Raw genomic sequence first — 15121 nt, 5'->3', positions numbered from 1 at the left:
TACAAGGACTAAAAATGTCCAAACAGGACTTTTAAATGAAAAAAGTCCATAACTTAAATAAATTTTGAAAATTTATTTTGTTTTTTGTTGTAGATGAATGTGTTTTAAGTGACTCTATAAGATTAAGATAATAATATAATGTAATTTCTATTGTTTTTTCATGAATTCTTATTTTAATTTTATAAACATATCTTGACTTTGAAAGGGTTCCCTGTTACTATTTATATTAACTCATAATCTATTTCCTTTTGTATGTAACTACTTGAGATTTCTTAATAATGTTTCATTTATATATTAAAAACTATATATAACTAGCTATATATACGTATATATATATGTGTGTGTGTATATATATATATGTAATTTATACATATATATGTAATTTATAAGTTACTTGCATGATTTTTTTTTTTTTTTTGAGACAGAGTTTCGCTCTTGTTACCCAGGCTGGAGTGCAATGGCGTGATCTCGGCTCACTGCAACCTCCGCCTCCTGGGTTCAAGCAATTCTCCTGCCTCAGCCTCCCTAATAGTTGGGACTACAGGCACACACCACCATGCCCAGCTAATTTTTGTATTTTTTATTAGTGGAGACGGGGTTTCGCCATGTTGACCAGGATGGTCTCGATCTCTTGACCTCGTGATCCACCCGCCTTGGCCTCCCAAAATGCTGGGATTATACGCGTGAGCCACTGCGCCCGGCCACTTGCATGTTTTTTAGCTCCAGATTGGCTCTCACCATTAAAAGAGACATGTCGATTGCCTACTTATATGGTTTGGCTGTCTCCCACTCACATCTCACCTTGAATTGTAATAGTCCCCACGTGTCAAGGTTCAGGTCAAATGGAGCTAATTGAATCATGAGAACAGTTTCCCTCATACTGTTCTCATGGTTGTGAATACGTCTCATGAGATCTGATGATTTATAAATGCCAGTTCCCCTGCACAAGCTCTCTCTTGCCTGTTGCATTTAAGATGTGTCTTGCTCCACCTTCGCTTTCTGCCATGATCATGAGGCATCCTAAACATGTGAAACTGTGAGTCAATTAAACCTCTTTCCCTTATAAATTACCCAGCCCCAGTATGTCTCTATCAGCAACATGAAAAATCTAATGACCTACTATGTACAAAAAATGTTTACCAGCATCATGACTGCCCAAAAATAAACTCAAAATGTTTTCCTTTATGACATATAATAGGATTTTGACTCTGGGCCTTCGAAGAATTCTCATCTTTCTTTGCAAATTTTTTTAAGGAAACACAATGGTAAGTATAATAAGAACGAGCAGCTTTAAATGAAAGGAAAATTGAACAAAATATCTCAACAACTTCTTCAGTATATTGATTCATCAATCTCACTTGTACAGACAAAGGGGCAGAAATAAAAGCAAATGACTATTTTTCTTGCAGAATCTCTGAGATTATACACACACACACACACACACACAGAGATATATATATATACACATATATATAATACTTAGGCTATATACATATACAATATAGTAATTATATTACTTTACATAAAATATTAATATATTTATGTTACAATAATTAAAATAATATAGATGTAGATGTATAGATAGATAGATAGATAGATAGATATAGATATAGACAGATCATATAGATTTTTGTCTCTCCTTTTCTGGTCTTGTCAGAGTTTATTTCAATTTAATTTCTACTTTTAACAATATAATGTTCCAACAGAACAGTAAGGTTTTTACTTCCAACAGATATAATGTTCCAAAAGCTACTGAGCAGTGATTGATGAATTTGATCCTATCTTTGATTGATTGACATATTCATTGTATATGTGAGACACTAGTCTATTAATGCCACTCTCCCTGAATCCTTCAAGTGCTTCATCTTCAGGTGCTTTTTGCTTGGTTGCTCTTAAAAAGCTCCTTTCCAAATACTCTTACCCCATATATCCTCATACCTCTCTCCCTTATGGATTTAATCATTATACTCAAATATCTACATTTTAGTAAGGGTTTCTCAGATCATTATTGTTTTTTAATTGAACCTTTAGCAAACCTACACTTCCTAACCCTTATGCTTCCTATTAAGCAAGAAGAACAATTTTTGCTTAATAGTATTTATTGCCATGTAATCATAGTATTTACTGCCATGTAAGTTATTATAAATTCTATTTGTTTGTACTGTTTATTGTCTATTTTGTATAAAATATTTAGTTCCATAAGACCAGAAATTTGTGTATATTTTGTTCACTACTGTAGATCCCAATACTAATTCAGTAAATATATGACCAAAAATTATGGAATAAATAAATGGAAGCAGGTGAGAACGAATGAATGAATGAAGATCTATGTATTTACCTCCCTTGTGACTTTTCACTTGATTTGTATATGTACTCATTCACTTGAAGTCAAGTAACATCATTTCACTTGGTTTGAATGTCACTCAAATCATTTTGCTTGAATGACTGGGTTTTAAGTTTCTCTCACAGAAACAAACAAAAAAAAGTAAGAGCTAAGTTACAGTTCTATTAATAAGATCAATTAAAAGTAATTGGTAAAGTAGAATTAATGTATATCTCCAAACAGGAAGTCCATCCATTATTGGCAATAGTGGCATAAACTATAAAGCTCTCACAATTTGCAAATAAGTTAGAATTACCAACAGTGTTTTTAAATAGTAAACTAATTGGTATTTTACAAAATGTAAAAAATATGAGAATATCTTGAATATCAGCATAACACATAGCAATACTAGGAATAATAATGTGTAAAAGTTCTGCATTAATCCCTCTTCTCTGCTTAAATAAGCTCCTCTTCTACCTATATGACTCTTCTTTTTAAGTAGCCCCCATCTCTGTCTCTGTATACCTACTCTATTTTGAGCTTAAATCATATTCTCTGTAATATTTCTGTAAAATCATTTACAAATATTAAGACCTCTTTTCTACATATCAATTCTATAATCTCTGCTCTGTATAACTGCTTAGGTGTCCCAAACTATTTCCTAATTGACAAAATTATTTCATTTTTTTCCCTAAAAAGTGATTTATTGCTTTTATTATAAATGGCAATATTTGTTCCCTCTCAGCCTTTGCCTTGTTCATGTTATCATCATCACCACCATCATCTTCTACCCCCCTCTATCAATCAGCCACTGGGTAGCCTAAATTAACAATATATTTCTTGTAACAATACATTCAGAATGTGAAATTTGATTTGTTTCTAAATAGCCAGTACATACTATTCTTTACTTCTCATTGAAATGAACAAAATGAAAAAAGCATAATGACTTATATTTCCATAATATTTTTGGTGGTATAAATGACATCACATCTATCTTCCCAATGATAATAGGAATCATTTACTTAGTGAATATATTATATCATTGAAAGAATGAACCCTATGTCTGAATTCCTAACTCAAGCTCCTACTGGTATGATCTTAATTAAAATTAAAATATGCTGTTCCTTAATTTTTTAATTTATATAAAAGAAAAAATAATAAAGTCTACCACTAGGTGTTTTACTTGACTGTTGTCAGCCTGAAGCAAAGAAATATAGAGAGAAATACTTCAAAAAGTGTGGAATCATGAAAATACACCAAAGCATTTAGGCAGAAAAGATATTAAAAAGTTGTATGTATACATTTAAAAAATTAGAAACAGATTTAGTTAGAACTCCTGACTCATAAAGATTTAGAATTGTGTAACCCTAATTATAACACAAACAGAAATTATTCAAATGTATACGTTGCTCTAAGGTAATAGTAAGAGGATTGAACGTTAAAATAAAATGTTAAAGGGTTTCCATATTAAACAATGTGGCATTAGTGCAATTCTAGACAATTTGATTAATGGAAAAGAATAGTACTCTTAGAAACAGCCATATATGTAGATATGTGCATATATAATTTTGTTATTGCCAGAGGCAACAAAAAATTGTATGTATTTCTAATACCATAGAACAATTAACAAAAATACTATAAAATTATTAAGTATATAAATGGCTATATTAAAATTTTAAAACTTTAAAAACACAGTGATGAATACTTTCTGCTATTGGGCTAAAAAGAAATTTAGTAAGCAAGTTAGAAAAAAACATGCTACCCGTAAAAACGGGATTAATAAATTAAATTACATTAACATTAAGGTTTTCTGCTTATTAAAATACATCTGAAACACAGGGAGAGACAAGCCAAAGCAAATAAGATATTTTAACACATGTAACTATCAGAAGATTGGTATAAAGAGTATATTAACAATTTCTACAATCAGTAAGCAAAAGACAACTTAGGTGAAACATAGACAAAACCCAAGCATGAGAAACAGCAAAAATGGTTAAAGTGCTGGAACACATTATCAATTTGAGAAATACAAGTAAAGACCATGAAGAAGAACTATGTAACACGTACTGAAATGGTTAAATTAGTATGTCTGATATAAGAGCAAATATATATTTTATATATATATGTAAAGTGGATAGAGAAATGTATACACATACATAGAGAAAGACTCTTGCACAGCTTATTATAGTCCAAATTATAGCAATCACATAAAAAATAATTTGGCAAAGTTTGTTAAGCTGAGTATCACATTCCCAGTGACTACAGTGGTGATGCCCTCAGCAGAAAACATGCATAAGCACATTTCTACAATGTACCTAATAGCAGAACCCTAAAAACAAAGTAAGAACCTATCAAGAAGGAAAGGAGCAAGTAAATTGTTATATATTCACATAATGGAATATTTATGGCAGTCAAAATGAGCTAGAGCTACATGCATCAGCATGTATAAATCTTAGTACTGCAATGTTTAGTAACAAATGCAAGTCCTAGTTCAATATTTAATTCAATGGTTGGGTTATGCTTTATGAGTTTTCACATAGTATTCAACATAATAAATAAATGACCCAGTAAACACTGTCTATGAATTGTGACTGATTCAATTCAATCTACTGGGACAGAATGTTAGGTAGCAATACCTAACATGTATCTAGTGCTTAAAATTTCCCAGGTGTGGTTCTACATGTTTATTTGTATATTTAATTTGATCCTCATAACAAATCTAGAGATAAAAATTCTTAGGACTCACCTTTTTATTTTTTATTGTACTTTAGGTTCTGGGGTGCATGTTCAGATCATGCAGGACTGTTACATAGCTACGTATATGGTAATGTGGTTTGCTGCCTCCATCCCCCCATCACCTTCATCTAGCATTTCTCCCCATGTTATCCCTCCCTGACCTCCCCACACTCCCCAACCTCCCTACCGCACCACTGTCCCTCCCTTGGCCCCCCCCAAACAGACCCTGTGTCCATGTGTTCTCATTGTTCAACACCCACCTATGAGTGAGAACATGCGGTGTTTGATTTTCTTTTCTTGTGTCAGTTTGCTGAGAATGATGGTTTCCAGATTCATCCATGTAGGACTCACTTTTGTATACATGAGTAGACTGGAGAATAAACAAGTTCAATATCTATGAGAAACTGAATTGGGTACACCCAAATTCACATGCCAAGACCCAAACTCCATATCTCAGAATGTGACAGGACCCGCCTCGGCAACATTGTGAGACCTCATTTCTACAAAAAATACAAAAATTAGCCAGGCCTGTGGTGCTGAGTTACTTGGGAGGCTGTGGTGCAAGGACTGATTTAGCCTGGAAGTTCAAGGTTGCAGTGAGCTGTGATTGTGTCACTGCACTGCAGCCTGAATGACAGAGCAATACCCTGTTTCAAAAAAACAAAAATAAATAAATAAAACTGTATAAGTAAAATAAGAATTTTTTTCTGATAATAAACACAATGAGTCAAAACTAAATCTCTACCAGTTGTAATAGATTGCTGTTAAAATAATTTAGAAGAGTACATATTAAACTTTTATTATACCGCTACATATATTAGATAGTGGTTTTTTAAATGTGAGTATGGGGACACAAATCTGTGAAGAAACACATATGATAGAGTGAAATATAACTTTAAAAAAATCAAGTCTTCTTATTTATTTTGAACATATATTCTACATCTGAATGTTCCTAATACTATCAAGTGATTGTCAGGAAAATAATTCTGTTTATTTAGCATTCCTTAATATGAGTGTTATGCTTATAGACCTATGCATTGTTTCATCTAGAAGATACAAATAAAAGCTAGATATTAATTTTTTTTATTTCTACATTTGAAAGGGAAATCTTAGGGGGAGAACATGGCCATATGCTTAATTAAGAGGAGGGACCAAAACTTCTAGTGTTCCTAGAAGTGAGATAAATGAAAAGCCTACTGAAATCTCACTTAAGCTTTATAAGCAGAAAGTTCTAGGTCAAGTGAAGAAAACTCTAACTTGAATCAAAAGAAGAGAGAGTCACCCTTCCCAAGTCAATTCCTAGACTTGAGCTTGTTTATCAACCTAGAATCTCTTAAATTAAGGGCTCAGCCATGTCCCTTGGGGGAAGGACTCTGGTACACTATCAAAAATGTATTCTGCTAATCCTTTTCCCAGCCTTCCCCAAAGTGACTCACAATCTTTTACCAGAGTAACTGTGCGTGTAGGAAACGATAGGAAATAATCAAAACTTTTAGAAACCGCTGGAGACTGACTCCTAATTCTAGGAGACCTAAAAGTCACTGTGACCCACAATTTAGTATAGGGGCTTATTAAAGTCAGATGACCAATGGAATTTTAGTTCTGGTTTACCTCACAGCAGATTCAGTGTGCCCCTGAACCCATCCTGTGACTGTTTCCCTAGTTCCAGAGTGCAAAATTGAACTAGATATACTAGTAGTGTATCTAGTGTGTAGTAGCAGCTAGCAGAATTCCCACATTGGTTTCCTGACCCATGCAGTGAAGGGAATTATGATGGGAAAGATGAAGTGGGAGCCACTAGAATTTCCTGTACCTAGGAAAATAGTAAACCAAAAGCAATATCATATTCCTGTAAAGATTACAGCAAATAGTGCCACATCAAAGACGAAGCATGCAGAGGTGGCGATTCCCACCACATCTCCATTCAACTCTCTAATTTGCTTGTACAGATCACAGGTGGATCTTGTATAATGACAACAGATTATCATAAGCTTAATCACGTGGTGACTCCAACTGCAGCTGCTGTATCAGCTGTGGTTTTACTGCTTGAGCAAATTAACACATTCTCCTGTATCTAGTATGCAGCTATTTATCTGGTAAATGCCTTTTTTTATCCATCCTTGCCAACATAGACCACCAGAAGCAGTTTGCTTTCAGCGGACAAGGCCAGCAATGCACCTTCAATGTCATAGCTCAGGGGTGTATGAGCTCTCTAACCCTATACATAATTTAGTTTGCAATGCTTTTGATCACCCTTTGCTTCCATTAGATTCTATATTATCCATTACGCTGATGATATTATGCTAATTGGACCCAGGGAGCAAGAAATAACAAGGACTCCAGACTTACTGGTAATACGTTCACATGCCAAAGAGTAGTAAATAAATATGACAAATTCTGAAATCTACAATTTTATCAAAATTTCTAGTGGTCTATTGGTGGGGTCATGTTGAGATTTTTCTTCTTAGATAGAGGATGAGTTGTTACATCTGCCACTTTTACAACGAAGAGGCACCATGCCTAGCAAGCCTCTTTGGATTTTGGAGGCAATATAATTCTCATTTGGGTGTGTTACTCTGGCCCAGTTGCTGAGGGACTCAGAGAGTTGTTAGTTCTGACTGGAGCTCAGAAAAGGAGAAAGCTCTGCAACAGGTCCAGGCTGCTGAGCAAGCGGTTCTGCTACTAGGACATATGATCCAGCAGTCCAGTTGTACATGAAGTGTCAGTGGTCGATAGAGATGCTGTTTGGAGCATTTAGTAGGTCAGTATAGGTGACCCACAGCACAGTTCCTCAAGATTTTGGAGCAAAGCTCTGCCATTCTCTGCAGATAATTAGACAACTTCTTTCCTTTTGAGAAACAGCTCTTGGCTTGCTGAGACTCAATAGAGACTGAACGCTTAACCACGGGCTATCAGGTTACCATGCAACCTGAGCTACTCATTATGCACTGACAGTTATCTGATGCATCAAGCCATAAAATCAGACCAGCTAAGTAGCACTTCATCATCAAATAGAAATGGCATATATGTGATTGATCCTAACAAGGACCTGAAGAAGCAAGTAAATTACATGAAAAAGTGACCCATGGTCTCCACTCCTGCTTCACTTCCTTCTGCCTCCCAACCTACCACTGTGGTCTCATGGGGGAGTTCCCTACCATTAGTCAACAAAGGAAGAGGAGACTGGGGCTTGGTTTACAGATGCTCATGCATGATACACAGGTGTCACTCAAAAGTGGACAGCTGCAGCACAATAGTCTTATTCTGGGGCATCCCTGAAGGACAGTGGTGAAGGGAAATCTTTCCCCTGGTCAGAACATTGAGCAATATACCTTGTTGTTCACTTTTCTGGAAGAACAAATGTCCTGATGTGTAATAATATACCAACTTATTAGCTGTGGCCAATGGCTTGGCTGGATGGTTAGGAACTTTTGAAGAAACATGATTGAAAATTTATGACGAGGAAATTTGAAAAAGAGGTATGAGGATAGACCTCTGTGGGCAGAAAATATAAATATATGTGTGCCATGTAAACGTTCACTAAAGAGTGACCTCAGCAGAGAAGGGTTTTACAAATTATGTAGATAGGATGGCCTGCCCAGTGGTTACCAGTCAGTCCCTTTCCCAAAACAACACTGTCATCATCCAATGGGCTCATGAATGAAGTGGCCATGGTAGCAGAGATGGAGAGACAGAGGTTATGCATGGATCAGCAACATGGGCTACTATGCACCAATGAAGACCTGACTATTGTTCCTGCTGAGTGTTTAATCTACTACTAGTAGAGTTCAACAAGTTTTCTAACATGGCGTTATTTATTTGGGTGTTCAGCCTGCTACCTAGAGGCAAGTTGATTGCACTGGGCCACCTTCATCAGGGAAGGGGTAGAGTTTTGTTCTTACTGAAATATATCCTGACTCTATTTAAATACAGCTTGCCTTCCTTGCATACAATGCTTCTGCCAAAATTAATATGGACTTCTGGAATGCCGTATTCACCGTATCCACACAGCACTGCATCTGATCAGGGAAAACACCTCACAGCAAAAGCAGTGGGGCATAAGCCCATGCACATGGGATTCACTGGTCTTAACTATATTCCCCCACATCCTAAACAACTGGCTTGACAGAGCAGTGGAGTGGCCTTTTGAGGGCTCAGTTACGGGTGGCAATACCCTTCCACCAGGTATTCTCCCAGGCTATATATGCTCTTAATCAGCATCCACTATACAGTGCATTTCTCCCATAGCCAGGATTTTTGAGGTCAGAAATAAGGGGTAGGAGTAAAAATAGTACCACTTAAAATTACCCTACTAATCCATTCCCAAAATTTTTGCTACTATGTAGTAGGTCCATAACCACCTCTCTGGAGAATCCTGACTAACACAGCTATTGTTACTTTTTACATGAATGGCTGTTCAGTAATATGCAGTGTTCTCCATGAGAACACATTCTCTGTGAATGTAGTATGAGAATTTAGGTCTATCTGCATAGCAATTTTCTTGCTCTGCCTTTCTTTTTTTGTGGTTCTGGTTTCACATTTGATTTTTAAAATGTAATCATGATTTTTAAATAATAAATTTATGGGCAGTTGGCAAAAATTTAGTAACATCTTTGTAAATTGTATATTATGCTTCATGAATAATGCACAGTTTATCTTTTTATTTGGAATGTGCATTTGGATAAGTTTGTCAAACATTTATAAGGCTGTCAAAGAAATTCTAGAAACCTTTTGCTAATTAATTTCTGTTATCTAAACTGATTATTAAAATGGTCACTGAATATACAGTCTGCTAAATGAGTGTGTTAAGTGAAAATAAAGACCATCCTGCTTAAAATACTGGAAGACTTTAAAGTGAAGACTGCCAGGCATGTCCTGCAGACCCTGGCCGAATGACAGATGTAAGGCATACTCAGACACAGATATCCAGTGAAAGAGCAGCTAGGGGATTGCCAAAGAGTGAGCAGACTCGATAAGCTGGAGCCTCTAGCTTTTATTCAGACATAATGCTAAAAGCCTAGAGCCAACACAATCTGTGGGTAATTAACATTGTCATCCCCCCTTGCAGGGAGCAGTCTTGCATGTGGATGATCAAAGGTCAGTCTCCAGACAATGTAAGTAAACAAGCCTATTTAGATAAACTCCCCTACATTCCCTTGTACCTACTCTTCGCCCTTTGCCTCAGAGTAAGAGAACAGCTCCCTTCAGCTTATTCTCCCCTGAAACTTTGCAAAACCTTCTGACCTTTCAAGAAGGTTTGCATGTTTCCCTATAGCTTCTCCCACCACCCTAATCGATCTCCTTCAGAAGACTCATTGTGTAAAGTGAGTAAAGGTTACATATATGGATTTTTCCCCATAAAGCATTTTCACTTATCAGCATTATCAAGAATATAGTTTCAGCTGACTCTCCATTAAAGCTGTTTTTCATCTTCTCTTCCTTCTCCTAACTTGTTTTACAACTTGGGAAATCAGCTGTCAATTGAAGTTACTTGTGTGTGGATAACTTCACTGCTTCCTCAGTCCAAATAGTTCATGTCCTATTCATATATACTATTTTCCTATTCCTCATAATACTCACCACAGTTTAAAAATTGATGTGTATTTGTATTATATTTATTACCTGATGTCTCTTCCCAAAACTATCAAAATCTATAAAGACCAGACCATAATTTTGCACACTATTGTATCCCCAGTTTCTGGCATAGGAACCAGCTCACAGAAGGGTTTCAATAAGCATTTGATAAATGAAAGTTGATATGTAATAATATATTTGCATGTGGACCTTAAACTTTAATCATCAAGATGCAAGATTTTCTATGTCTTTCATAGTGAAAGAATTTAGCACAGCAGATATACAATAAAATTTTGAACAAAGATTTTTTTTTTTACAAAAAGGAAAAATAATGAATACTCCTTAGTAGTTATTTCATTGTGTTCAGTATTCACAGAGTAAATTTGAAAATATTTTTGTTGTGTTTTATAGGGCCTATAGCTGAATGTAATTTACAAAAAGCTGTGAATTTTATAAGAACAAGAGGAGTTTTGTTTCTCTTGAATTTATCAAGACTATAGAGCTCACTATCAGTAAATGGGCAAATGCTGAATATAATAACGTAAGTTAAAAATCTGAAAGACATATGCATTTATTCACTTTTAGATTAATTTATCAAGATGTATCAAAATGAGTATGAATGAATGATTCAGAGAGTTTGTTTTCCATTGCCTATTCAGAAAAGCTTCAATAGGTAAAAATTGTTGTTTTGAGGTCAACCACCAACAGTTAGAGAACTACTATAATTTGTTTGGTCATAGTAAATGAGACCAAATCAAACATTTGTTTATTATTAATTTTAAAGCTGTCTAGATGAGTTTCCTGTAAATAGACAGACTTGAAAGTAGAGATTATAAAAAGAAAATAATATGGCATTGAGGAATAGGAAGTTTGTGTATATCATTTACAATACTGAAAAGGAAAATAAGTGGTATATTGAGTTCAGCATGTGAAAAATGTTTTCGGAAAAGCACAACAATTTTTGGAGGGTAAAAGCCATTCTTTAAAACAGCCACTCATTGATAATGATTTTTTCAATTGGCTCTAAACTGCAATAAAGCCTGATGTTAGTCAGGTTTATTGTTTGGCTGAACCATTTTTTACTTAAATAGGTAATTTAACTATGAATCTATTTTTTCTTTTGTGGAGTTGTAAGTATTTATTTTCAAATGTAATATAACTACAATGCATCAAAAGAAAAGTATAACTTTTAGAGAGTCATCTTAATCTAGATTTACAGAAGAATATATAAGATATATTTTTTAATTTTATAGCTCAAGTATTTGTAGGAACACTGACCAGGAGACATTAGCTTGATTTTGAAGTTCTTAATTTCCAAGCATTTTGGTAATTTTATTGTGTATAACCTCTTATAGTTCAGGTCATTTTTGCAGATGCCAAATTCAAGAAAATTGAATATCTAAAATGAATGGTAAAAGAGCATAGCTATATTTTTCCTTAGCTAAGAAGCATTAACAATAAAATGTCTTTCCTTATAAAATCTCTCATTAATTTCTTAAAATAAATGTTTTGTTTTATGATACAAAGCTTGATTTCTTTGTTTTATTAAAAATAAATTTATATATTAAAGTTATAAATACAGAAATTTGTATTAGATTAAGTTTGCTGAATATAAATACAATTAAATGAAAGTTATATGATGCTATTTTCTATAATGTCAAGAATATCACATTTTAACTGTGAAGAGAATGAGCACAGAAAGTTTCTCAAAGCTTCCTAGTAAAGCAATAATAATTACATTATTTTTTTACAATGAGATACAGATAACATCATTCAATAGTTCAATTCTATAATCATAACAAGAAAATAAAATACTAAAATTTTTCAAATATATCTATGTACATTTTGGTCATTTTCTTTCACTTGGACCTTGCCTTTCATTGAGACATAGTTTATCAAAGGAGCATTCTCAACATTACAGCACAAAATGTTTATTCCCCAGCCTCCAAAGAGGGAATCCTGAAATAAGTGAGTAATGCTTAGGAATTTACATTTTAGATATTTCACTAGTAGATAGAGTTTTACAAGGTTTTATAAACCAACAAGAGCAACCAGGCTGCTAAGCATGTGAATTCAGGAGAGATGTTGGATAAGACAAAAATGGATTAAAGTGTTGGACTCACTATTTCCAGTCATTCTGCCAGAAAAGGGGCATTTGGATTTTGCTCCGTTAGCTAACTCTCCATTCCAGACTGCTTATTCTACAATCTCCAAACCTTCCCCTTTCCCCAAGGCTCTTGAGAAGGATACAAAATCTCAGATATACTGTCTGCCCGGAATTCGCTGTTTCTCTGAGGCATCTTACACAGCTCCTGAGTCATAGCCTTTCAGAGGCTCCAAAGTCTTCAAAGCTTCCTTATAACAGGTTTGGAGATTTGGTCCAAAGCTATGGGTAGAAATAAAGAATTTGTCTGAAATTATACCTGGCCTTTATACACTTCCTAGAAACCTGGTATGATTTATCAATTATTTGGAGATTTTAGGTTCTAATTACTTTCTTTTATTGAATTATCACTAATCTTTTTTATAAATATCTTTGTGTTGTTTTTAACAAGATGAAAATATACACGTACAGGTACACAAACATATTACAGCACTAATTAGGGAAAGAGTGCGTTTTCACTTTATACTCTGTGGTTAAACTACTCTCTTTGGATTGATTGTGATATTAGGAGAAGTCAGACAAAGATTATTACATTATTTCCAATTTAAGCTTTTTCTTCATTTTCCAATAATTGCGTTTTAGAAGCCTCAAAGATACACTCTCAAATTTTAAGAACCTTGGGGAAATTAGACAGTTTTGTACTAATAAATTAATGATAGTGTTGAAATAACCTTTTTCCAAGGTAACATAAAAGTCTGCAGCAATGCTCTACTTTCTTAGATATAATACGCTTTTAGCAGACCTGAAATAAAATGTGTATCTTTTCCTTTAAAAACAAAAAGGAATTTTGGCTTAATTTCAGTGAATTACATTATATTTGGTAATCCATAACAACAAAGATATTGATGTATCCTTCCCATTCTTAATTATTTATCAGACTGCATGGTGAATTTGTCTTATTATTCCAAGGCTATTGTTAATTTCTCTTAAAGCAATTGATACATACACCAAGAGATGCAGGCAAGGATACTGATCTGTGTGATATTATCAAATATAGCAGAATGATTTAAACTCTGCTGCAGAAAGCTACAATATCAACTTCTCTTCACTATAAAATAAAAAGTTTTAAAAATACTCTTAAGGTTACAATTTTATTCTCTTCCTTACTTTTTTCAGTATATCTTTAAGTAAATATTTAATTCAAAGAATATTCATGGGGCCGGGTGAGGTGGCTCACGCCTGTAGTCTCAGCACTTTGGGAGGCCAAGGCGGGTGGATCACGAGGTCAAGAGATCGAGACCATCCTGGTCAACATGGTGAAACCCTATCTGTACTAAAAATACAAAAAATTAGCTGGGTATGGTGGTGCGTGCCTGTAATCCCAGCTACTCAGGAGGCTGAGGCAGGAGAACTGCCTGAACCCAGGAGGCGGAGGTTGCAGTGAGCAGAGGTTGCGCCATTGCACTCCAGCCTGGGTAACAAGAGTGAAACTCCATCTCAAAAAAAAAAAAAAAAAAAAGAATATTCATGAAATAGTCAAGGATCTCTGTCTTTAAGGAGTTTTTAATTTTACATACACCTAATTTTGCTAATAGAGAAGAATAATGTAACATAAATAAAATAAGCAGAAGCATATAGTAATTTAGATACACATATCTGACTCCAAAAATTATAACAAAGGTTTATAAAAATTATAACAAAGGTGTTATATAAAAATTATAACAAAGGTGTTATATAAAAATTATAACAAAGGTGAAACTGATCAAAAACTCTAAGGTATATTTTTTGTATTCATTTTATGTCCTCATTGCATTGTGTTTGGCACATAATTGACAATCAATAACTGTTCGTGAAATTAATAGATGATGGACAAGAAGAAGAAACCTGATCTAAATTTAGAGAGAAATAATAATTCCACCAATAATCTCTTATAGGAATGTATGAAATATCAGGAGGACATAAAATATGCCCCCTAGAGGAATAAAATATGGCAGCAGTCTTTCGGAAGGTTATAATCTAGTTAAAGTAATAAATATTGCCAGTCACTGTTGATTCATTCCCCAGTCTCCTTTCCTCCTTGGGCGGCAGTGATCCTTTTTAAAGCCTTTAGAGAGAGTATGACCCTGTCTATATCTTGATTTTGAATTTATAGCTTCGAGACTGTAAGAGAATATTTCTGTTGTTTTAAGCCAGCCACCCAGTTTGCAGTGACTTAAAACAACAAAAAAATACTGAACAACATTGTAACAATTTGTTACAACTTCCACAGGAAATTAATGTGAAGTATTAGGAAGGAAAGAAACATATTGAGGAATGACAAAAATGTATATAGAATATAAAATAATTTGAGGCATCTACAATATTTAGACAAATTGTTCATTATA

Source organism: Callithrix jacchus, chromosome 7 (assembly GCF_049354715.1).
Source record: "Callithrix jacchus isolate 240 chromosome 7, calJac240_pri, whole genome shotgun sequence".
Taxonomy (NCBI): Eukaryota; Metazoa; Chordata; class Mammalia; order Primates; family Cebidae; genus Callithrix; species Callithrix jacchus.
Note: the sequence above shows the minus strand (reverse complement) of the source record.